The 22,564-nt window shown below is 44.3% G+C and overlaps 15 non-coding genes across 15 annotated transcripts; all 15 read right to left on the bottom strand.

Annotated features, from left to right (window-relative positions):
• Positions 1–12,173: 12,173 nt before the first annotated feature.
• On the bottom strand, positions 12,174–12,255 carry TRNAS-UGA (transfer RNA serine (anticodon UGA)). The gene has a single exon. It is a non-coding gene; the product is annotated as a tRNA-Ser (tRNA).
• Positions 12,256–12,638: 383 nt separating this feature from the next.
• Positions 12,639–12,720, bottom strand: TRNAL-UAA (transfer RNA leucine (anticodon UAA)). The gene has a single exon. It is a non-coding gene; the product is annotated as a tRNA-Leu (tRNA).
• Positions 12,721–12,794: 74 nt separating this feature from the next.
• On the bottom strand, positions 12,795–12,876 carry TRNAS-UGA (transfer RNA serine (anticodon UGA)). The gene has a single exon. It is a non-coding gene; the product is annotated as a tRNA-Ser (tRNA).
• A 227-nt stretch (positions 12,877–13,103) lies between these two features.
• On the bottom strand, positions 13,104–13,185 carry TRNAS-UGA (transfer RNA serine (anticodon UGA)). Its single transcript has one exon. It is a non-coding gene; the product is annotated as a tRNA-Ser (tRNA).
• Positions 13,186–13,723: 538 nt separating this feature from the next.
• Positions 13,724–13,805, bottom strand: TRNAS-UGA (transfer RNA serine (anticodon UGA)). The gene has a single exon. It is a non-coding gene; the product is annotated as a tRNA-Ser (tRNA).
• A 1,000-nt stretch (positions 13,806–14,805) lies between these two features.
• Positions 14,806–14,887, bottom strand: TRNAS-UGA (transfer RNA serine (anticodon UGA)). The gene has a single exon. It is a non-coding gene; the product is annotated as a tRNA-Ser (tRNA).
• A 230-nt stretch (positions 14,888–15,117) lies between these two features.
• TRNAS-UGA (transfer RNA serine (anticodon UGA)) lies at positions 15,118–15,199 on the bottom strand. The gene has a single exon. It is a non-coding gene; the product is annotated as a tRNA-Ser (tRNA).
• Positions 15,200–16,048: 849 nt separating this feature from the next.
• TRNAS-UGA (transfer RNA serine (anticodon UGA)) lies at positions 16,049–16,130 on the bottom strand. Its single transcript has one exon. It is a non-coding gene; the product is annotated as a tRNA-Ser (tRNA).
• A 384-nt stretch (positions 16,131–16,514) lies between these two features.
• TRNAS-UGA (transfer RNA serine (anticodon UGA)) lies at positions 16,515–16,596 on the bottom strand. The gene has a single exon. It is a non-coding gene; the product is annotated as a tRNA-Ser (tRNA).
• Positions 16,597–16,984: 388 nt separating this feature from the next.
• Positions 16,985–17,066, bottom strand: TRNAS-UGA (transfer RNA serine (anticodon UGA)). The gene has a single exon. It is a non-coding gene; the product is annotated as a tRNA-Ser (tRNA).
• Positions 17,067–17,602: 536 nt separating this feature from the next.
• Positions 17,603–17,684, bottom strand: TRNAS-UGA (transfer RNA serine (anticodon UGA)). Its single transcript has one exon. It is a non-coding gene; the product is annotated as a tRNA-Ser (tRNA).
• A 1,162-nt stretch (positions 17,685–18,846) lies between these two features.
• TRNAS-UGA (transfer RNA serine (anticodon UGA)) lies at positions 18,847–18,928 on the bottom strand. Its single transcript has one exon. It is a non-coding gene; the product is annotated as a tRNA-Ser (tRNA).
• Positions 18,929–21,023: 2,095 nt separating this feature from the next.
• On the bottom strand, positions 21,024–21,105 carry TRNAS-UGA (transfer RNA serine (anticodon UGA)). The gene has a single exon. It is a non-coding gene; the product is annotated as a tRNA-Ser (tRNA).
• Positions 21,106–21,335: 230 nt separating this feature from the next.
• On the bottom strand, positions 21,336–21,417 carry TRNAS-UGA (transfer RNA serine (anticodon UGA)). Its single transcript has one exon. It is a non-coding gene; the product is annotated as a tRNA-Ser (tRNA).
• A 693-nt stretch (positions 21,418–22,110) lies between these two features.
• On the bottom strand, positions 22,111–22,192 carry TRNAS-UGA (transfer RNA serine (anticodon UGA)). Its single transcript has one exon. It is a non-coding gene; the product is annotated as a tRNA-Ser (tRNA).
• Positions 22,193–22,564: the final 372 nt, after the last annotated feature.

Genomic DNA, 22,564 nt, shown 5'->3' with positions numbered 1-22,564 from the left:
AAATATTCATAAGTTGTAACTTGTTTTTTGAATAACCGTTTATCACTTTTAAAGTTATTTTGCCAGATAACATACATTTTTTTTCAGTTTATAGCAGCGACAGATGTTTTTTTTTCCTTACACAGATATCCAAGCCGAATCCATTCACAGCTAAAGCCACATGTTGTTTGTCTTTGTCTCCCTGGGCATGCTATCTCCTGTGTTCGCGCTGCTACACACGAGAGCACGAAATGTTAAATTTACGCAAGGAAGCGCCGTTCCTCGTTCGTGTGATGTGCTAAGATTGCGCCCTATTCCCGCGGTTGTTCGAGTGCAGATCAAGTGTGAGTCGTCCAAGGAATCGGCGGGTTGGGCGGGCGCTCGAAGGACTCCGAGGTGACGGCTGACGCCTGTGGTTGCTTCCCTCAGGACAGTGTGAAAGAAACTAAAGGTAAGGGGGACACTTTTTTATGTAGACCAAGTATGCCACTCAGTGCAAGTGTGTGTTGCTGCACTCGAACGAGGCGTCGTGAAACGGAGACCTTACGCACCTTTGCGAGTGCGGTTGCCGATTTGCTTTCACAACGCTAACGCTAGCAGAGCCATGGCGCATCGGCGCGGCCTTACTGGAGCTAATTCGAGACAACTGCGGCAACATGCATGTGTATGGTGATCGATTTTTTCATATGTGCAATGTAGTGAGGAAGACGCACACGGCGCTTGCTACGTTGTTGATTAAACGAAGCCTGCAGTGCCATTTGATGGAAAGCAGCATTTTGTTTACGTTCGCGGGTGATATGATTTGTAACTTGGCTCGATTTACCTAGCCAACCGCCTAAGTGGGTTGATTAGCATACGTTCACAGTAGAGCATTATTATGCCCCTAAACAGTGGCGTGTGCTTGTTAAAAGATATAATGTGTGTGCCTAGTGTAGAGAGAGAGGTGTTCGTGCAATCTGCATATGTACCTGCAAGACGCTTTTGCTTGTAACTAATAATGCACCGGCCAGCACCTACATTGTACGCCTGACTTTGAAGAAAACTTGCATGCACAATGTGAGATTTTGTAATCTGCCAGAGTTGCTTTTTATAAAATAATACACTGCCAGCATGTTCAAAATATGTTTCGCTGCTGTGTGGCAGGGGTGCGGTTATCACGCTGTTGTGTAGTTGCTGATGCAAGCACTTATAGTTTTGATGCGTTAATATTTCTCATCTAACTCACCAGGTGTTTGGCTGTTTCAGCACAAACAAGGCAAAAAGAGAAGGAAGACGGGTAATGACAGGACCAGTGCCGACTTTTGTTTGCAGGAGAATATCCATGTTGGTGTATTTATTGTGACAGCCTTTCTGTGTTGCTTTTTTGCCCAATTTATGCAACAACACAGTTGTCGGCAATACGAGAGAGAACACTGAATTTAGCTTTTAAACATCATGGTGACTAAATGCCCAGTAATTCACAGCACAAAGTAACAACAAAAGACATCAGTATGATCAATGTGGACGAGTACAGTCTTGCATCTAAAAAATATATTGTGCAAAATGTTGCCTAAGTAAGAAACCTCTCTACGTTTGCAAATAGTGTGACGTCACTTCGAGCGCGGTGCCAGCCATTCCCTCCCTCTGTGCAAGGGCTGGTTGGCAAGGAAGTTGTTTGTGACGTTCCTGATAGACCACTGAGATGTATGCGATTCTAAACCTGTAGCCTAATATATACGTAATCTTTTGCGCAGTTACATCGCTGCATCTGACACCTACAACTTATTTGCATATTTACATTGCTCCCTTAGGAGCTAACACACGAACTTGTTGTTTGCATTGCCACTTCATGAATATCGAGCGGTAAAGGTACTGAGCATATGTGAAACAAGATTCTCTGCTTATTACATGAAGACATATGAGGCCTTCGATAAAACGAGTTATACCTTTATTGGGCTTGCGTACTCGTCGGGGCGATTCATACATGCAGCTTCAGCAAATGGTATCTTCCAGCCCGGTGACCATGCAATTTTTTTCTGCACACAGCGCAAACACCAAGATGTACCCACTCGCAGATGGTCGCGTCAAGTGCATATTTACCTTGACTAAAATGTCGAATCAAGTTTTTCATCGACCGGTCCCTGCCATGAGTGCTAACGTCTTCGCAAACAAGACACATTGTTATTGACACTGCACACACCGCACACAATATTCTCAGTTGAACCAATATTCTCAATACCTTTCAATGCACACTACATGCCGCAATAAACAGTGCACATTTTTGAAGACTATGCCACTGTTCCTCGCACAGGCCACCACGTGTGTTCACTTCTTCAAGATAAACAAACAGCGTGGCAAATATTTTACCACACAGCTAGATGTTTGCTGACACATACTACAGCTAATGTCGACATTGTAACGTGAAGTGTAAGCTTTGAAAAATTAAAACTTGCCCCAAACACCGCACGACTGTACCGGGCTGAGCCACCAGCGGGAGTGTTTTTCCAGCCACACCTTTTACATGTGCCAGTGACATCATGCTGTGACGTACCTCGGTAGGGGCCTATCGCTGCATACTTTATGTGAATGAGGGTCCTGTTAGTGAAAGCAGGCATTGTTGATTTCGTAACTTGTTCAATCCCAACTGGACCTTCATTTGCACGAGTTGTCTGACTGATATTCAGGCGAACTTTTGTGCAAAAATTATACAGTTGGCAGTCTGTGCTTGCTCCATTCTGTTGTTACTGGTGTTTCTTGCTGTTACTTTGCACTGCTCATTACTGCTCACCTACAGAAACTAGCCCATCTTGCTGGTGTTTTGGACAAGATGCAGCTGGCAAGTGCGATAGTGTTCATAACTCTACATTCTCAAGCAAAAATTATCGTTTCATATTCAGTTAGTTGCATTCATATCAGTACATTATAAGAAATTATTGATTAAACATTAATTCGTGTTCCTTCACATAATGCTCACAACTTATATATCAAATTGAATGGTGTTTATAAAAAACATGGGTTTTAGCTAAACTTCATGCCCTTTTCTTGAACAGCTGACAAAACGCTATTGGATGATTACTTGCCATGAATTGGACTGTGTTTGAAATACATTGCAATTCTTCACCGGACTGCCAGTACACTTCACATTGGGGGAACATTTATTAACCATGGATTGATTAATTAAGAACGGAAAGAAAGAAGCGGCAGACCGGGATACTTGATATTGGCATCCGTTTTGCTACCCAGCGCATTATCATGCAAACTTCCTATATAGTCGTTATGCGTCTTGCATGTGTGTCTGTAAACCAAGAACTTTGGGTAGAACTATATTTATCTTACAAATGGTTGCAGGACTGTGGAGGCTGTAGGGCTGCTTAGGAATGGTGGAATCCCTGGACATGTGTTCAACCTTGCTGCATCAGCTCCTTGGTGTTTTCACGGCATCTTTACAGATGTGTTGGGTGAGTAAAGCAAGCAGGTTTCAACACAGGGAAAAGTATAATATGGCAGCACCTCTTGTGCGTGCCTTATATCTCTAGTATATCAAATATTTATCTTTCACCTTGTGGCCTGTATTTTTTAAAGAGACACTTCTTTTTGCTTTATACTTGAGGCTTGATGCTTCGACAGCAATGTATTTGTGTTTGACAGCAAGTGTTCTTGAACAAATAACTGATCTCAATAATGACAAAACACCCTTCATACTTGGTCCTTAGCATAAGCTAGCACATACCTGTAGCAGATTCAATTATTCATTTTTTGCTGGGATGATAATGGGCAAGTAGCAAAGGCAAGTTCAGATTGGAGTGGTCGGTGACGTCTGCTTAGGCTCTGCCATATTGCTTTGCAACCAGAGTTACTTGTGGCCACATATACAATGAAGCCACATGACGTGCATTCTAAATGAGATTACCATATCACATTTCGCTGCATCTCAATGTGTGCCAAACAAATGCAGATATCATTAGCTTGCCACTATAAAGGGATACTAAACCAACACAAGGTTGAGATTTAGTCGTGGTGTTGCAGCTGTGTATGACTCTACAATAGATGCATAGCCGTGATAATTTGTCTATATGTTGTCGCAATAGTAATGTTACACACATTGTACGATACAAAAGAGGTCCTCGCTTATTTCGCTTTTTTTCGCAATGCTTCTTTCTTGTCTCTTCTTGCCATGTGCTCCTCCTCACTGTACAAGGAGCAAGAGTAGTGGGCACACAAACACGTATTTAAAAAAAAATGTTGTAAGGTGAGCACTGAGAAGCTGAAGACTTCCGAAAGGCTCAAAGAGATAAAGGTATTGTTTCTAGCTACTTTTTGGGCACCCACAGCTAGTTGTGCTGTTGCAGTTAAAAAATTAGCTAAATGTTAAAAATTAATTGGAGGTGGTTTGGCACCCATAATTGCAGTTACATACAGAACTAGGTTTCAATGCGTAAGCAAAATCTGTTCACTCTAAATCAATCCTAATGATATCGGAAATTCAGGAATTATTCACAGAAAAGCTCAGGAAAAGGCTAAGTGGTTGCCCCTTCAACGTGAAGGAGACACCCTTCTTCTAAAAGGTCAATAGACAGTCTAGTAGTCTCGATATTACATGCACTATAAAATATTCTGGTGTGGTGCTTTTCATGCATGTTATAATGAGAGGGGTTTTTAATAGAACTGTTGTCACTTTGCCCTGCGTTGCTGAAATTGTTCACGTAGTTATAAAACATGAATCACTTTATGCCTTTTGATTTTATGCAAATGGTTTGCTTACCCAGTCGGTTTAACTTCATTTGGATAAAAACATAAACGCTCTAAACTTTTTTTTATTATACAGCAGGTTTATTTTTAAAATACGCGACCATTGATGTAAACACAGTTGGTGGCGTGCTTGATTAATCCTTCACTATCACCACTCCAGCTACACCTGCTACAGTGCATAGTGTGACAAAAGTAATGGTACTTAACATTACTGCCAGCATACACTTTTATGAAGCCTGGTAAAAATGTGTGTACGTTTTTTTTTCGCTCCAACTAAATATTCTGGTCTACTCAAAGTAGCTTCCGCTCTTTTAAGGTCCTCAAACTATTAGGTGTTCAAAAGAAGTATCAATGCCATATGCTTTCTTTGTCAGCCTACTCACCACTCTAATAATGAGAATTACCCGACAACATTACCCAGTAAAATGTAGGGATGGTATAAAAAGTAATGTCAATTCAATTGTCAAGAAACGTTGCCAAGCTAAGTTTTTGTTCACTTTTCTTTTAATAATTTTGTTAAAGTTACTTTTGATAACATCCCCTATAGTTTGTTTGGCATCATTTTCTACTAGTTCTCATTATAATGTGTTCAACAAAGACAACAAACCCTTAAATTTATAGTTCGTTCCTTTACTCATGAATCTGAAACAGTGAATCTCTGTAATCTTAGTGGTGTGCGACTTGTTTTTTTTTTATCAGTTGTGCATGTGTTCAAGTACATGCATTTAGGTGGGAGGGTGAACCATTGCCACCTCCTGTGACTAGCAGATTTTCTGAGAACTGACAGATGCATAATGCTGCCAAAGAAGTATAAGAATATTGGAAGTAATCGTAACGTAATTGCAATCGTAATGTAATTGCCAGTAGGCAAAAAAAGGTGTCCCACACTCGCCATAATGGTAACAAGCAGCGCTGACTGACTCTTCCATGTATAAATGCACATATATATACCGTACAAAATGGAAGAGGGATAGCCGCCATGGTAGCTCAGTTGACAGAGCATCGGACATGTTATTCGAAGTTCGCAGGCTCGGTCCCAGTACAGGGCAGGTTATCTTTTTTTCCTTCTACTTTTCTTTCTTCACAATTACAACACTTCTATTCTTCTTGAAGACTTTCTGGTGTAAAAAGGGTACCTTATAACCTGAAGAGGCAAACAGAATGTGCCAGTGCACGAGTTAGCTCTTGTAGTGGTTACAAGTAAGATATGTTTTGAAGAATAAATTATTCTGCCACTTGCCTAAAGAATGGCTACAGGACATGGCACTGGATGCACTTTGTTATTTTTGAATCAAGCTATCTTGTATTCTATATTAATAAATTACATGGGATACACATGAAGGTATCACACACTTTAATGCCACAAAGATTATGCAGCGAACAATGTTATAAATGCGAAATTGCATAAGTATAAGGTGAAAACTGCACCCTCAACGAGAATGTACAGGGAGCACAGGGTGCAGGCGTCATTCCTTCTGCCCGTGCTTTTCAAGTGCGAGCTGTTTTCACCTCGTTATGACCAACTAACTAAATTGAGATGTGTTGTTATAGTGCAAGAAGATGCTCCACGGGAAACTAGGTTTGTCTCAAACTCTGTGTGTGTCTTTCAATCTATATGGTGCCCGGTTCAAGAGTTCATATGCAGACCAGATCGTGTAAAACAGGACCGTGTAAAATGGACCGTGTAAATAAAATAAAATGGACCATGTAAATAAACAGGATCGTGTAAAATGTCGTTTTCGTGTGCAACTGTAGTTGTGGTTGTGCTGAATGACCTTTCTTTATAAACACTACATAACAAACTTGCTCCTTTAGAGTCGAGTGCATCTTCGGATCGATTGTAAATGTTTGCATATGCGAGGCCTTAAGTTTTATAAGAAATTCCTCAGTGTGCCACGAGGAAATGTGTGTTCAGCGAAAATTTGCATATCATTATATACAACTCTTAAAGCCTTGTCGACAACTTTGTGCAGGTTGACCTTGAGCAGAAAACGAGGAGCGGTAGCAGCCCCCAGAAAAGAGCAAGCACCCTCCAAGCTCCCGAAGCTCTCTTCGACAGGAACATCATGGTCACTGTGTGGCATTGAAAACCATTGCAAGGAGTGCCTTATCAGTACACTGTGCTGCTCTTTCATCGCAGAAGACGAAGTTGACCACTCCAGAGGAACTTCACGCTGTGTATTGTGAGTGCTTCAGTGGTTTTGTTTTTGTCCAGCCAGCAGTTAAGAAATCATGTGTCAGATTCAGCCGGGATGGCTAGAGGGAGTCGGGCAGGCATGTTTGGACATTTGTCTAGCCAAGTAGTGCCAATTTTCGCACTGGTCCTGTTGGAGTTACTGCCACAATCACAGAAGCTACGTCACCTCTCTAAATGTACAGATGTGTCGGGGAAGATTAGCTGCATTAGGTTTTTCTATAACTGATAGCTGCCAACATTCTTCATTATACAGGAGTTTTGTTCCTCACTTATGGGTGTAAAGTCTTCCACAGAAAAAATGCAACACGTCTACTTCCAGAAGGCTCCAAGGCCCTACTTGTAGGTTTTTTCGGCTTGTATCATAAGCACCTCGTTTGGGTGTACATGAACATTTTATAATTATGTACAGCGAAAAATTTGGGTGGCCGGTCGTTTTGTCATTATCATGTTCCTCGCAGTATTCTTAAGCATGTTGTGCATTACGTTGTCAATCTGGTTCATGTGCATAGAAGACATCATGAAGTTTCAGGTTACAGTATAAAAAGCCTGGAAGCAAGCTATCAATAATTTTTTAACAGAGTTGCTTAATCTCTTACATGATACTTCACTAAACTTTCGTGCGTATTCATCAATGTAAGCTCGTCTTAGTGTTATCCAAAATGAAGATGTGAGTCGACAGATGGAAACATCTAGTGGGGTAATCAGGGTAAACAGTGGAAGTGCCTCAGACAGGCTGGCCGATGTTGCGATAGGAGGACCTATTTTTAGAAGTCACCTTGTCATCCTTGGCGTGTTAGTTTAAATGGGGTCAGTAATGACATCATCTTTTGGTGTAGGCGTGTGTGCCTGTTGGAAATGTTTGTCTGAAAAAAAAACCTATAACGCAGAAGAGTGTAGCCCTTGCTTCTTTTCAAGTTAGGTTGCGCTGATACAAAGTGTTCTCCTGTCGGAGGTTGGGGGTAAGGGAAGCAAAAAAAAAGATAAATGATAGAAAAGAAGAAAAAAGAAGAAAGAAAAGGGGGATGCAAAGTAAAAGTAGTGCTACACTTCTCCTACTTTGCATCCCCCCTTTTCTTCTTTTTTTTCCCTTGTTTTCTTTTTTCACCTTTTTTGTTACATTTGCATTGTCCCATATAGTGCATGAATCAATGACACATGGCTTTGCTATCGCAAAGATGCCTATGTGGTGTTGAATTGAACAGTGCATTGTACTTCATTCAGTTAATTACAGACTGATCAGTCTTGCAATAAGTGCTTCCTGTCTATCACCACACATGTTCAAATGAAAAGTTTGTGCTTGGCTCTTAGTATGCTGGTATATAGCTTGTGTCTTGGACTACTCAAAATGAATGTTATTTTGCTGCTGTTTATGGTAATGAATTTATCCAACATAAAAATATCTTGCCTTGCGAACTTTGTCGGACCTGCCTTTCTTTTTCTTTCCTATGCAGACATTGTATGTGAGGGAGGCAGTAACAGAGAGGTGATAGCTTGAGCTTCGGAAGAATAAATGCTGGCAGTGAAGCAATTACACATCAAACATCCCAGCCATTTTGCCGACCGTACTAAATGTGTTTTGAAAAAAAATATTGTTCTCGGTTACTTTATTAAAAACAGCAAAATGCTAAAATATATCGCAGAGAACAAAATATTAGGCCACGTTGGTGCCTTCTGGACTTCCCAGGATGTCGTCTGGGTGTTGTTTGTAAAAAGCAAAAGTGTTTCAAAAATACTGCCTCTTCTACACCAAATTCGGTCTAGGTATTAAGTAAAGGTGATTGTGTGTAGTGCATGAAGCTCAGTAATATTAGTGCAATTTTTTTGCCACATCAAAAGCAAGGAAGCAGTTCTCTGTATATGGCAAGTTATATGATTACACTTTGCCCTAAAGTAGAAATGAATTTTTGAAATTTTCTTATAATGGCTGTTTTCTGCATTTGATATACGACAGCTTCCGTTCCGAAGTTCTCCATGGCCCCCAATAGGAGACTTCAAAAATCATTTTCCTCATTTAAACAAAAATTGTAATAATAACACTTGCCATATAACAAGAACTGTTTATTTGGTTTCAACTTACACATAAAAGTAATTTTCAATTAGACAAACACACAGCTCAACTTGCATCTCAATGTGGACAAAAACGATTATATAGTAATATTTGTAATCTGGGCCTAACATTATTTTTTTCGTGAAATATAACTTCTGTGCTGTGAGTATTTGTGGCTCAAATATTCATACAAAGTGCAGTATTGCCATACAAGAAATGCAAACGATAAACAGTTTGGCTGAATTCTTCAAAGCCTATGTAGCGGAAAAATTGCACTAATGTTACTCGGCTTCAAATACTTTAAGAAGCACCTTTACTTAATATGTAGATCAAATTTGATATGGCAAGAAAAAGCGGTACTTTGAAATTTTTCTCACAAATAACACCCGCACGACATTCTGCGAAATTCTGAAGGTACCCACGTGACCACTAGTTTTTTCTCTTCAAAACATTTCTGCAAATAGCTATTTTCAGAAGAGTAAATTACCATCATTTTTTTAAACTATACATCTGTGATGGTCGCCAGGCAGTATGGTTTGTATATTTGGTGTAGAATAGCCCAGTGCGAAAAACAACAAATGTCTGAGCATTCTTTGACGCTCGGGCAATTTCGAAAGCATTTGTTTGTTAGCAGCAATTCAGTTAAGCCCTTGTCTTTATGCTTAGGCCCAGAAACAAAACACAAGTAACGAAAGTAGACCTAAGAGTCATGCAGACTCGCTGTTCCAAGGCTTGTGGAGCCTAATTTAGTGCAAGCTTCACCATTTTTTAAAAATTCGGATTCAACCAACAGCTTTTGGAGGCACTGTGCATTTTCAGATAACTTGTTTCACACCAGTTACTTTGATAAAAAGCGGGAAGTAGAGGTAAAAATACCATTTTAAAGGCATTGTAGGTAATAACAAAAAGGACTGCTTTCTTTTTTTGTGTGGTGCTTTGCCTGAACGCTGTGCTTTTTGTGGTATAGTTCATTGTCTAGTGAACATAGGCCTTAAAAACTAACATTAGCCATGTTGAGGTTGATTTCTTGGTTATAGTCATAGTAGCCATATTAAAAATATATGACTTCAAACTTGATTGTTCTTTTGAAGATATTTTCTTGCATAATGATATTTCAGAGTCTTAGTCAATTTTGTTATAAGAAAACGTGATGTCGTAATAGGGTCACTTTTTGTAGAGTCCTTCAGTTCTACCTTACCTTTTATATTCCTAATAGAGCAGTTATTTTCAATATCGGTATTTAAAATGGAATGAGCATGCTGTATGTAGTAAGGTGTAAGCACTTACAGATAGCACATGCACCCAACTTTTCTGTTGGCAGTTTATTTCTGTTATTCTTTATTTATATGTCGGGTTTCACGTCCGAAAACCACGATACGATTATGAGAGACGCCGTTGTGGAGGACACTGGAAATTTCGACCACTTGGGGTTCTTTAACGTACACCCAAATCTGAGCACACGTGCCTACAGCATTTCTGCCTCAATCGGAAATGGAGCCGAGATTTGATACCGCGACCTGCGGGTCAGCAGCCGAATTTTTGGTACTCTTGCTCCCCTATATGTGTGCAGTTCGGTTATAGTTATCTGGCTTGCACAGATTTTTAATGGCACCTGCCTTGTCCTGCTTGCTTTCATGGTGATTTTAACCTTCTTAAGTTGCATAGGTTTAACTCTCAAAATTGTTCAAGATGCCAATTTTGTGCCCAAACTGTATAGTATAAAGGCAGCAGATGTACATGCACACACTATTAAATGTACATTGAGAGCTTTCACTTGCAGTTTCTAAAGTTTTACTGTGCAGAAGCATTTAAATCATAATTTCATACGGACATATTAATCGATTATCTCTACCATTGAAAATCGTGACAACCTAGTTATTTTCACTGTGATAAGCATGCTGTTTTCTTTGATGTGGCAGAACTAATTTATACACTCATTCCTTCTATTATTCACATATGCATAACATGAAGGATTGTGTGCCTTACATTTTCAGTTTGATTCTGTGTGTTATATTTCTTGTGCATGCGAACTAATGTGCTAACACGTGTCTCTGACATTATTTGTGCCAATTATTTTCATTTCCAGGTGCCTATGAAGGACACATAAGTTCTATGGCAGTGACCTTCCAAATTTACAGTGGTGCCGGAGCCTCAAGCAGCATTTCGCCGATCTCCACAAGGCGTTCATGAGAAAAACACAGAGCCACACTTTCACAGTGCTATGATTATTATTTATGTTTAAACATTTCGTTCTAAAATTGCTGTTACATTGTGTTTTGTGCCACCATCCTGTGGCTTAGGTGGAGCTTGTGATATTACGGTGTAGTCACCTCATTTGTGTACCATCAACACTGCAATGTCACCATTCACAGCTGGAGCATACACACAAATAAAAAATATATTGATTGTAGCAGGGCTGGTGTGTATAATAATGCTTCTCTATTGATAATAATAACTTTAAAAGTTCTTTAGGTCTTGCATAGAACACTGCATTAATGTGTAGCAATGTAACCACCATTTATGATCGCTAGCGTGTTACTTTAGTAGCTTTTTATAGTATTTTATTTGAAAGGTAATTTTGCTTCCGCATCACGAAAGTTAGAAATATGCCGATGATTCAATCCCTCTTTAAGTAGCTTCTTAACACATGTTTCTTTCAAGCCTTTGTTTACTCATTAAGGCTGTTTCAGATAGCAAACATATTTCACCTTCATGCAACATATTAAGAATGAAATATTCATATATATTTCTACACAGTACTTGCTTTTGCAAACAACGTGAATGGCCAATTGCTTTTACTCGAGATCTAGGATGTCCATTTGATCTTTGCAAGATGCAGCAGATAGATGCATGGTTTCTGCATTATGCTGATTTCCGTAAGCTGCTTATCAGGTAATTTACCATGATATGGCACTTTCCGTAAGCTGCGGATGTCCGCATCTCTCCGACGATATGACGCTTTCCGTAAGCGGCGGATGTCCGCATCTTTTCGCATGATATGGCGCTTTCCGTAAGCTGCGGATGTTCGCATCTTTCCGTGAATGCGGCTTTCTGTAGTCCAATAATTGCGTATGTACGGATCCGTATATGCGGAACGTCAATAGGGTGGTTTTCAAGACCATCGCTTTACCCACTCCGCCCCGACTGCGGCGAGGTTATCATCTGCTACTTCACTCTGAACATAGTCGTTTATGCCGAGAAGAGAGATACAAAACGAGAAAACGCAGTCCGCAGGGTTCGAACCTGTGCGGGAAGAACCCAATGGTTTTCAAGACCATCACCTTAACCGCTCGGCAACGACTGCAGCGACGGTGTCATCTGCTATTTCACTGTGAACATAGCCGTTTATACCGAGAAGATAAAACAAAACAAGGAAACGCAGTCGGCAGGGTTCGATCCTTAGCGGGAAGAACCCAATAGTTTTCAAGACCATCGCTTTACCCACTCCGCCCCGACTGCGGCGAGGTCATCATCTCCAAATTCACTCTGAACATAGCCGTTTATGTCAAGAATAGAAAAACAGAATGAGAAACCCAGTCGACAGGATTCAAACCTGCGCGGGAAGAACCCAATGGTTTTCAAGACCATCAGCTTAACCACTCGGCCACGACTGCGGCGATGGCGTCAACTCCTCTTTCACTCTTAACATAGTCGATTATGTCCAGAAAAGAAAAACAGAACGAGAAACCCAGTCGACAGGATTCAAACCTGCGCGGGAAGAACCCAATGGTTTTTAAGACCATCGGCTTAACCACTCGGCCACGACTGCGGCGATGGCGTCAACTCCTCTTTCACTCTTAACATAGTCTATTATGTCGAGAAGAGAAAAACGAAACGAAGAAACGCAGTCGACAGGCTTCGAACATGCGCGGGAAGAACCCAATAGCTTTCAAGGCTATTGCCTTAACCACTCCGCCACGACTGCGGTGATGGCGTTAACTCCTCTTTCACTCTTAACATTGTCGACTATGTCGAGAAGAGAAAAACGAAACCAGGAAACGCAGTCGGGGGGGTTCGACCCTGCGCGGGAAGAACCCAAAGGTTTTCAAGGCAATCACCTTAACCACTCAGCGACGACTGCGGCGCCTTTGTCATCTGCTATATCACTCTGAACATAGTCGTTTATGTCGAGAAGAGAAAAAAACAAGGAAACGCAGTCGGCAGGGTTCGAACCTGCGCGAGAAGAACCCAATGGTTTTCAAGACCATCGCCTTAACCAGTCGGCCACGACTGCGGCGACGGCATCAACTCCTATTTCACTTTTAACATAGTCGACTATGTCGAGAAGAGGAAAAACAAAACGAGGAAACGCAGTGGGCACGGTTCGATCCTGCACGGGAAGAACCCAATGGTTTTCAAGACCATCGCCTTAACCACATGGCCAAGACAACGGCGACGGCGACAACTCCCATTTCACTCCTAACGTAGCTGTTTTATGTCGAGAAGAGAAAAAAAACGAGAAAACGCAGTCGGCAGGGTTCGAACCTGCGTGGAAAGAACCCAATGGTTTTCAAGACCTTCGCGTTAACCACTCGGTCACGACTGCGGCGACGGCGTCTCCTGCGATTTCACTCTGAACAAAGTTGTTTATGTCGAGAAGTAAAAAAAACGAGGACATGCAGTCGGCAGAGTTCGATCCTGAGCGGGAAGAACCCACAGGATTTCAAGACCATCGCCTTAACCAATCCGCATCGATGGCGACCGTGGCTTCATCTTGTATTTCACTCTGAACATAGTCGTTTATGTTGAGAAGAGAGAAAAAAACGAGGAAACGCAGTCGGCAGGGTTTGAACTTACACAGGAAGAACCCTGTGGTTTTCAAGACCATCGCCTTAACCACTCGGCCACGACTGCGGCAACGGCGTCAAATCCTATTTCACTTTTAACAAAGCCGACTATGTCGAGAAGAGAAAAACAAAACGAGAAAACGCAGTCAGCAGGGTTCAAACATGCGCGGGAAGAATCCAATGGTTTTCAAGACCATCGCCTTAACCACTCGGTCATGACAACGGTGACGGCGTTAACTCCTATTTCACTCTTATAATAGCCGTTTAAGTTGAGAAGAGAAAAAAAACGATGTAAAGCAGTCGACAGGGTACGAACCTGCGCAGGAAAACCCAACGGTTTTCAAGACCATCGCCTAACCACTCGGTCACGACTACAGCGACGGCGTCTCCTGCGATTTCACTCAGGACAAAGTCGATTATGTCGAGAAATGGAAAAAAACGAGGAAACGCAGTCGGCAGGGTTTGATCCTGAGCGGGAAGAACCCAATGGTTTTCAAGACTATCGCTTCACAAACTCCGCCCCGACTGCGGCTAGGGCATCGACTGCTATTTCACTCTGAACAAAGCCGTTTATGTCGAGAATAGAAAAACAGAACGAGAAACCCAGTCGACAGGATTCAAACCTGCGCGGGAAGAACCCAATGGTTTTCAAGACCATCGGCCTAACCACTCGGCCACGACTGCGGCGATGGCGTCAACTCCTCTTTCACTCTTAACATAGTCGATTATGTCGAGAAGAGAAAAACGAAACGAAGAAACGTAGTCGACAGGCTTGGAATATGCGCGGGAAGAACCCAATAGTTTTCAAGACTATCGCCTTAACCACTCCGCCACGACTGCGTTGATGGCGTCAACTCCTCTTTCACTCTTAACATTGTCGACTTTGTCGAGAAGAGAAAAACGAAACCAGGAAACGCAGTCGGCGGGGTTCGATCCTGCGCGGGAAAAACCCAAAGGTTTTCAAGACAATCACCTTAACCACTCAGCCACGACTGCGGCGCCGTTGTCATCTGCTATATCACTCTGAACATAGTCGTTTATGTCGAGAAGAGAAAAAAACGAGGAAACGCAGTCGGCAGGGTTCGAACCTGCGCGGAAAGAACCCAATGGTTTTCAAGACTATCGCCTTAACCACTCAGCCACGACTGCGGCGACGGCGTCAACTCCCATTTCACTTTTAACATAGTCGACTATGTCGAGAAGAGGAAAAACAAAACGAGGAAACGCAGTGGGCACGGTTCGATCCTGCGCGGGAAGAACGGAATGGTTTTCAGACCATCGTCTTAACCGCTCGGCCACGACTGCTGCGAGGTTATCATCTGCTACTTCACTCTGAACATAGTCGTTTATGCCGAGAAGAGAGATAAAAAACGAGAAAACGCAGTCCGCAGGGTTCGAACCTGCGCGGGAAGAACCCAATGGTTTTCAAGACCATCACCTTAACCGCTCGGCCACGACTGCAGCGACGGTGTCATCTGCTATTTCACTGTGAACATAGCCGTTTATACCAAGAAGATAAAACAAAACGAGGAAACGCAGTCGGCAGGGTTCGATCCTTAGCGGGAAGAACCCAATGGTTTTCAAGTCCATCGCTTTACCCACTCCGCCCCGACTGCGGTGAGGGCATCATCTCCTAATTCACTCTGAACATAGCCGTTTATGTCGAGAATAGAAAAACAGAACGAGAAACCCAGTCGACAGGATTCAAACCTGCGCGGGAAGAACCCATGGTTTTCAAGACCATCAGCTTAACCACTCCGCCACGACTGCAGCGATGGCGTCAACTCCTCTTTCACTCTTAACATAGTCGATTATGTCTAGAATAGAAAAACAGAAAGAGAAACCAAGTCGACAGGATTCAAACCTGCGCGGGAAGAACCCAATGGTTTTCAAGACCATCGGCTTAACCACTCGGCCACGACTGCGGCGATGGCGTCAACTCCTCTTTCACTCTTAACATAGTCGATTATGTCGAGAAGAGAAAAACGAAACGAAGAAACGCAGTCGACAGGCTTCGAACATGCGCGGGAAGAACCCAATTGTTTTGAAGACTATCGCCTTAACCACTCCGCCACGACTGCGGTGATGGCGTCAACTCCTTTTTCACTCCTAACATTGTCGACTATGTCGAGAAGAGAAAAACGAAACCAGGAAACGCAATCAGCGGGGTTCGACCCTGCGCGGGAAGAACCCAAAGGTTTTCAAGACTATCGCTTCACAAACTCCGCCCCGACTGCGGCTAGGGCATCGACTGCTATTTCACTCTGAACATAGCCGTTTATGTCGAGAATAGAAAAACAGAACGAGAAACCCAGTCGACAGGATTCAAACCTGCGCGGGAAGAACCCAATGGTTTTCAAGACCATCGGCTTAACCACTCGGCCACGACTGCGGCGATGGCGTCAACTCCTCTTTCACTCTTAACATAGTCGATTATGTCGAGAAGAGAAAAACGAAACGAAGAAACGCAGTCGACAGGCTTGGAATATGCGCGGGAAGAACCCAATAGTTTTCAAGACTATTGCCTTAACCACTCCGCCACGACTGCGTTGATGGCGTCAACTCCTCTTTCACTCTTAACATTGTCGACTTTGTCGAGAAGAAAAAAACGAAACCAGGAAACGCAGTCGGCGGGGTTCGATCCTGCGCGGGAAGAACCCAAAGGTTTTCAAGACAATCACCTTAACCACTCAGCCACGACTGCGGCGCCGTTGTCATCTGCTATATCACTCTGAACACAGTCGTTTATGTCGACAAGAGAAAAAAAACGAGGAAACGCAGTCGGCAGGGTTCGAACCTGCGCGGGAAGAACCCAATGGTTTTCAAGACCATCGCCTTAACCACTCGGCCACGACTGCGGCGACGGCGTCAACTCCCATTTCACTTTTAACATAGTCGACTATGTCGAGAAGAGGAAAAACAAAACGAGGAAACGCAGTGGGCACGGTTCGATCCTGCGCGGGAAGAACGCAATGGTTTTCAAGACCATCGTCTTAACCACTCGGCCACGACTGCTGCGACGGTGTCATCTGCAATTTCACTCTGAACATAGCCATTGATATCGAGAAGAGAAAAACGAAACCAGGAAACGCAGTAGGCAGGGTTCGATCCTGGCGCGAGAAGAACCCAATGGTTTTCAAGACAATCACCTTAACCACTCGGCCACGACTGCGGCGACGTTGTCATCTGCTATTTTACTCTGAACACAGTCGTTTATGTCGAGAAGAGAAAAACAAAACGAGAAAACGCAGTCGGCAGGGTTCGAACCTGCGTAGAATGAACCCAATAGCTTTCAAGACTATCGCCTTAACCACTCGGCCACGACTGCGGTGATGGCGTCAACTCCTCTTTCACTCTTATCTTAGTCGGCTATCTCGAGATGAGAAAAACGGAACGAAGAAACGCAGTCGGCAGGGTTCGATCCTGCGCGGGAAGAACCCAAAGGTTTTCAAGACCATCGTCTTACTCACTCGGTCACGACTACAGCGACGGCGTCTCCTGCGATTTCACTCTGAACAAAGTCGATTATGTCGAGAAATGAAAAAAACGAGGAAACGCAGTCGGCAGGGTTTGATCCTGCGCGGGAAGAACCCAATGGTTTTCAAGACCATCGCTTTACCCACTCCGCCCCGACTGCGCCGAGGGCATCGACTGCTATTTCACTCTGAACACAGCCGTTTATGTCGATAAGAGAAAAAAACAAGGGAACGCATTCGGCAGGGTTCGATCTTGAGCGGGAAGAACCCAATGCTTTTCAAGACCATCGCTTTACCCACTCCGCCCCGACTGCGGCGAGGTTATCATCTGCTACTTCACTCTGAACATAGTCGTTTATGCCGAGAAGAGAGATAAAAAACGAGAAAACGCAGTCCGCAGGGTTCGAACCTGCGCGGGAAGAACCCAATTGTTTTCAAGACCATCACCTTAACCGCTCGGCCACGACTGCAGCGACGGTGTCATCTGCTATTTCACTGTGAACATAGCCGTTTATACCGAGAAGATAAAACAAAACGAGGAAACGCAGTCGGCAGGGTTCGATCCCTAGCGGGAAGAACCCAATGGTTTTCAAGTCCATCGCTTTACCCACTCCGCCCCGACTGCGGTGAGGGCATCATCTCCTAATTCACTCTGAACATAGCCGTTTATGTCGAGAATAGAAAAACAGAATGAGAAACCCAGTCGACAGGATTCAAACCTGCGCGGGAAGAACCCAATGGTTTTCAAGACCATCAGCTTAACCACTCCGCCACGACTGCGGCGATGGCGTCAACTCCTCTTTCACTCTTAACATAGTCGATTATGTCGAGAAGAGAAAAACGAAACGAAGAAACGCAGTCGACAGGCTTCGAACATGCGCGGGAAGAACCCAATTGTTTTGAAGACTATCGCCTTAACCACTCCGCCACGACTGCGGTGATGGCGTCAACTCCTCTTTCACTCTTAACATTGTCGACTATGTCGAGAAGAGAAAAACGAAACCAGAAAACGCAGTCGGCGGGGTTCGACCCTGCGCGGGAAGAACCCAAAGGTTTTCAAGACAATCACCTTAACCACTCAGCCACGACTGCGGCGCCTTTGTCATCTGCTATATCACTCTGAACATAGTCGTTTATGTCGAGAAGAGAAAAAAAACGAGAAAACGGAGTCGGCAGGGTTCGAACCTGCGTGGAAAGAACCCAATGCTTTTCAAGACCATCGCCTTACCCACTCGGCCACGACTGCGGTGACGGCGTCAACTCCTATTTCACTTTTAACATAGTCGACTATGACGAGAAGAGGAAAACCAAAACGAGGAAACGCAGTGGGCACGGTTCGATCATGCGCGACAAGAACCCAATGGTTTTCAAGACCATCGTCTTAACCACTCGGCCACGACTGCTGCGACGGTGTCATCTGCAATTTCACTCTGAACATAGCCATTGATATCGAGAAGAGAAAAAAGAAACCAGGAGACGCAGTAGGCGGGGTTCGATCCTGGCGCGGGAAGAACCCAATGGTTTTCAAGACAACCACCTTAACCACTCGGCCACGACTGCGGCGACGTTGTCATCTGCTATTTTACTCTAAACATAGTCGTTTATGTCGAGAAGAGAAAAAAAACGAGGAAACGCAGTCGGCAGGGTTCAAACCTGCGTGGGAAGAACCCAATGGTTTTCAAGACTATCGCCTTAACCACTCGGCCACGACTGCGGCGACGGCGTCAACTCCTATTTCACTTTTAACATAGTCGACTATGTCGATAAGAGGAAAAACAAAACGAGGAAACGCAGTGGGCACGGTTCGATCCTGCACGGGAAGAACTCAATGGTTTTCAAGACTATCGCCCTAACCACTCGTCCACGACTGCTGAGACAGGTGTCATCTGCAATTTCACTATGAACCTAGCCATTTATATCGAGAAGAGAAAAACAAAACCAGGAAACGCAGTAGGCAGGGTTCGATCCTGCGCGGGAAGAACGCAATGGTTTTCAAGACAATCACCATAACCACTCGGCCACAACTGCGGCGACGTTATTATCTGCTATTTTACTCTGAACATAGTCGTTTATGCCGAGAACAGAAAAACAAAACGAGAAAACGCATACGGCAGGGTTAAAACCTGCGCGGGAAGAACCCAATGGTATTCAAGACCATCGCCTTAACCACTCGGCCACGACAGCGGCGACAATGTCAACTCCTATTTCACTTTTAACATAGTCGACTATGTCGAGAAGAGGAAAAACAAAACGAGGAAACGCAGTGGGCACGGTTCAATCCTGCGCGGGAAGAACCCAATGGTTTTCAAGACCATCGCATTAACCACATGGCCAAGACAACGGCGACGGTGACAACTCCCATTTCACTCCTAACGTAGCTGTTTTATGTCGAGAAGAGAAAAAAAAACGAGAAAACGCAGTCGGCAGGGTTCGAACCTGCGTGGAAAGAACCCAATGCTTTTCAAGACCTTCGCGTCAACCACTCGGTCACGACTGCGGCGACGGCGTCACCTGCGATTTCACTCTGAACAAAGTTGTTTATGTCGAGAAGTAAAAAAAAAAACGAGGAAATGCAGTCGGCAGAGTTCGATCCTGAGCGGGAAGAACCCACAGGTTTTCAAGACCATCGCCTTAACCACTCCGCATCGATGGCGACCGCGGCTTCATCTGGTATTTCACTCTGAACATAGTCGTTTATGTCGAGAAGAGAGAAAAAAAACGAGGAAACGCAGTCGGCAGGGTTTGAACTTACACAGGAAGAACCCTGTGGTTTTCAAGACCATCGCCTTAACCACTCGGCCACGATGGCGGCGACGGCGTCAACTCCTATTTCACTTTTAACAAAGCCGACTATGTCGAGAAGAGAAAAACAAAACGAGAAAACGCAGTCAGCAGGGTTCAAACATGCGCGGGAAGAATCAAATGGTTTTCAAGACCGTAGCCTTAACCACTCGGCCATGACAACGGTGACGGCGTTAACTCCTATTTCACTCTTATAATAGCCGTTTAAGTCGAGAAGAGAAAAAAAACAATGTAACGCAGTCGACAGGGTACGAACCTGCGCAGGAAAACCCAACGGTTTTCAAGACCATCGCCTAACCACTCGGTCACGACTACAGCGACGGCGTCTCCTGCGATTTCACTCTGGACAAAGTCGATTATGTCGAGAAATGGAAAAAAACGAGGAAACGCAGTCGGCAGGGTTTGATCCTGAGCGGGAAGAACCCAATGGTTTTCAAGACTATCGCTTCACAAACTCCGCCCCGACTGCGGCTAGGGCATCGACTGCTATTTCACTCTGAACAAAGCCGTTTATGTCGAGAATAGAAAAACAGAACGAGAAACCCAGTCGACAGGATTCAAACCTGCGCGGGAAGAACCCAATGGTTTTCAAGACCATCGGCCTAACCACTCGGCCACGACTGCGGCGATGGCGTCAACTCCTCTTTCACTCTTAACATAGTCGATTATGTCGAGAAGAGAAAAACGAAACGAAGAAACGTAGTCGACAGGCTTGGAATATGCGCGGGAAGAACCCAATAGTTTTCAAGACAATCGCCTTAACCACTCCGCCACGACTGCGTTGATGGCGTCAACTCCTCTTTCACTCTTAACATTGTCGACTTTGTCGAGAAGAGAAAAACGAAACCAGGAAACGCAGTCGGCGGGGTTCGATCCTGCGCGGGAAAAACCCAAAGGTTTTCAAGACAATCACCTTAACCACTCAGCCACGACTGCGGCGCCGTTGTCATCTGCTATATCACTCTGAACATAGTCGTTTATGTCGAGAAGAGAAAAAAACGAGGAAACGCAGTCGGCAGGGTTCGAACCTGCGCGGGAAGAACCCAATGGTTTTCAAGACCATCACCTTAACCACTCAGCCACGACTGCGGCGACGGCGTCAACTCCCATTTCACTTTTAACATAGTCGACTATGTCGAGAAGAGGAAAAACAAAACGAGGAAACGCAGTGGGCACGGTTCGATCCTGCGCGGGAAGAACGGAATGGTTTTCAGACCATCGTCTTAACCGCTCGGCCACGACTGCTGCGAGGTTATCATCTGCTACTTCACTCTGAACATAGTCGTTTATGCCGAGAAGAGAGATAAAAAACGAGAAAACGCAGTCCGCAGGGTTCGAACCTGCGCGGGAAGAACCCAATGGTTTTCAAGACCATCACCTTAACCGCTCGGCCACGACTGCAGCGACGGTGTCATCTGCTGTTTCACTGTGAACATAGCCGTTTATACTGAGAAGATAAAACAAAACGAGGAAACGCAGTCGGCAGGGTTCGATCCTTAGCGGGAAGAACCCAATGGTTTTCAAGTCCATCGCTTTACCCACTCCGCCCCGACTGCGGTGAGGGCATCATCTCCTAATTCACTCTGAACATAGCCGTTTATGTCGAGAATAGAAAAACAGAACGAGAAACCCAGTCGACAGGATTCAAACCTGCGCGGGAAGAACCCACGGTTTTCAAGACCATCAGCTTAACCACTCCGCCACGACTGCAGCGATGGCGTCAACTCCTCTTTCACTCTTAACATAGTCGATTATGTCGAGAATAGAAAAACAGAAAGAGAAACCAAGTCGACAGGATTCAAACCTGCGCGGGAAGAACCCAATTGTTTTGAAGACTATCGCCTTAACCACTCCGCCACGACTGCGGTGATGGCGTCAACTCCTTTTTCACTCTTAACATTGTCGACTATGTCGAGAAGAGAAAAACGAAACCAGGAAACGCAATCAGCGGGGTTCGACCCTGCGCGGGAAGAACCCAAAGGTTTTCAAGACTATCGCTTCACAAACTCCGCCCCGACTGCGGCTAGGACATCGACTGCTATTTCACTCTGAACACAGCCGTTTATGTCGAGAATAGAAAAACAGAACGAGAAACCCAGTCGACAGGATTCAAACCTGCGCGGGAAGAACCCAATGGTTTTCAAGACCATCGTCTTAACCACTCGGCCACGACTGCGGCGATGGCGTCAACTCCTCTTTCACTCTTAACATAGTCGATTATGTCGAGAAGAGAAAAACGAAACGAAGAAACGCAGTCGACAGGCTTGGAATATGCGCGGGAAGAACCCAATAGTTTTCAAGACTATTGCCCTAACCACTCCGCCACGACTGCGTTGATGGCGTCAACTCCTCTTTCACTCTTAACATTGTCGACTTTGTCGAGAAGAAAAAAACGAAACCAGGAAACGCAGTCGGCGGGGTTCGATCCTGCGCGGGAAGAACCCAAAGGTTTTCAAGACAATCACCTTAACCACTCAGCCACGACTGCGGCGACGGCGTCAACTCCCATTTCACTTTTAACATAGTCGACTATGTCGAGAAGAGGAAA

The sequence above is a fragment of the Rhipicephalus microplus genome, chromosome X (assembly GCF_043290135.1).
Source record: "Rhipicephalus microplus isolate Deutch F79 chromosome X, USDA_Rmic, whole genome shotgun sequence".
In the NCBI taxonomy this organism is placed as follows: domain Eukaryota; kingdom Metazoa; phylum Arthropoda; class Arachnida; order Ixodida; family Ixodidae; genus Rhipicephalus; species Rhipicephalus microplus.
Note: the sequence above shows the minus strand (reverse complement) of the source record. Positions and strands in the feature narration are given on the sequence as shown.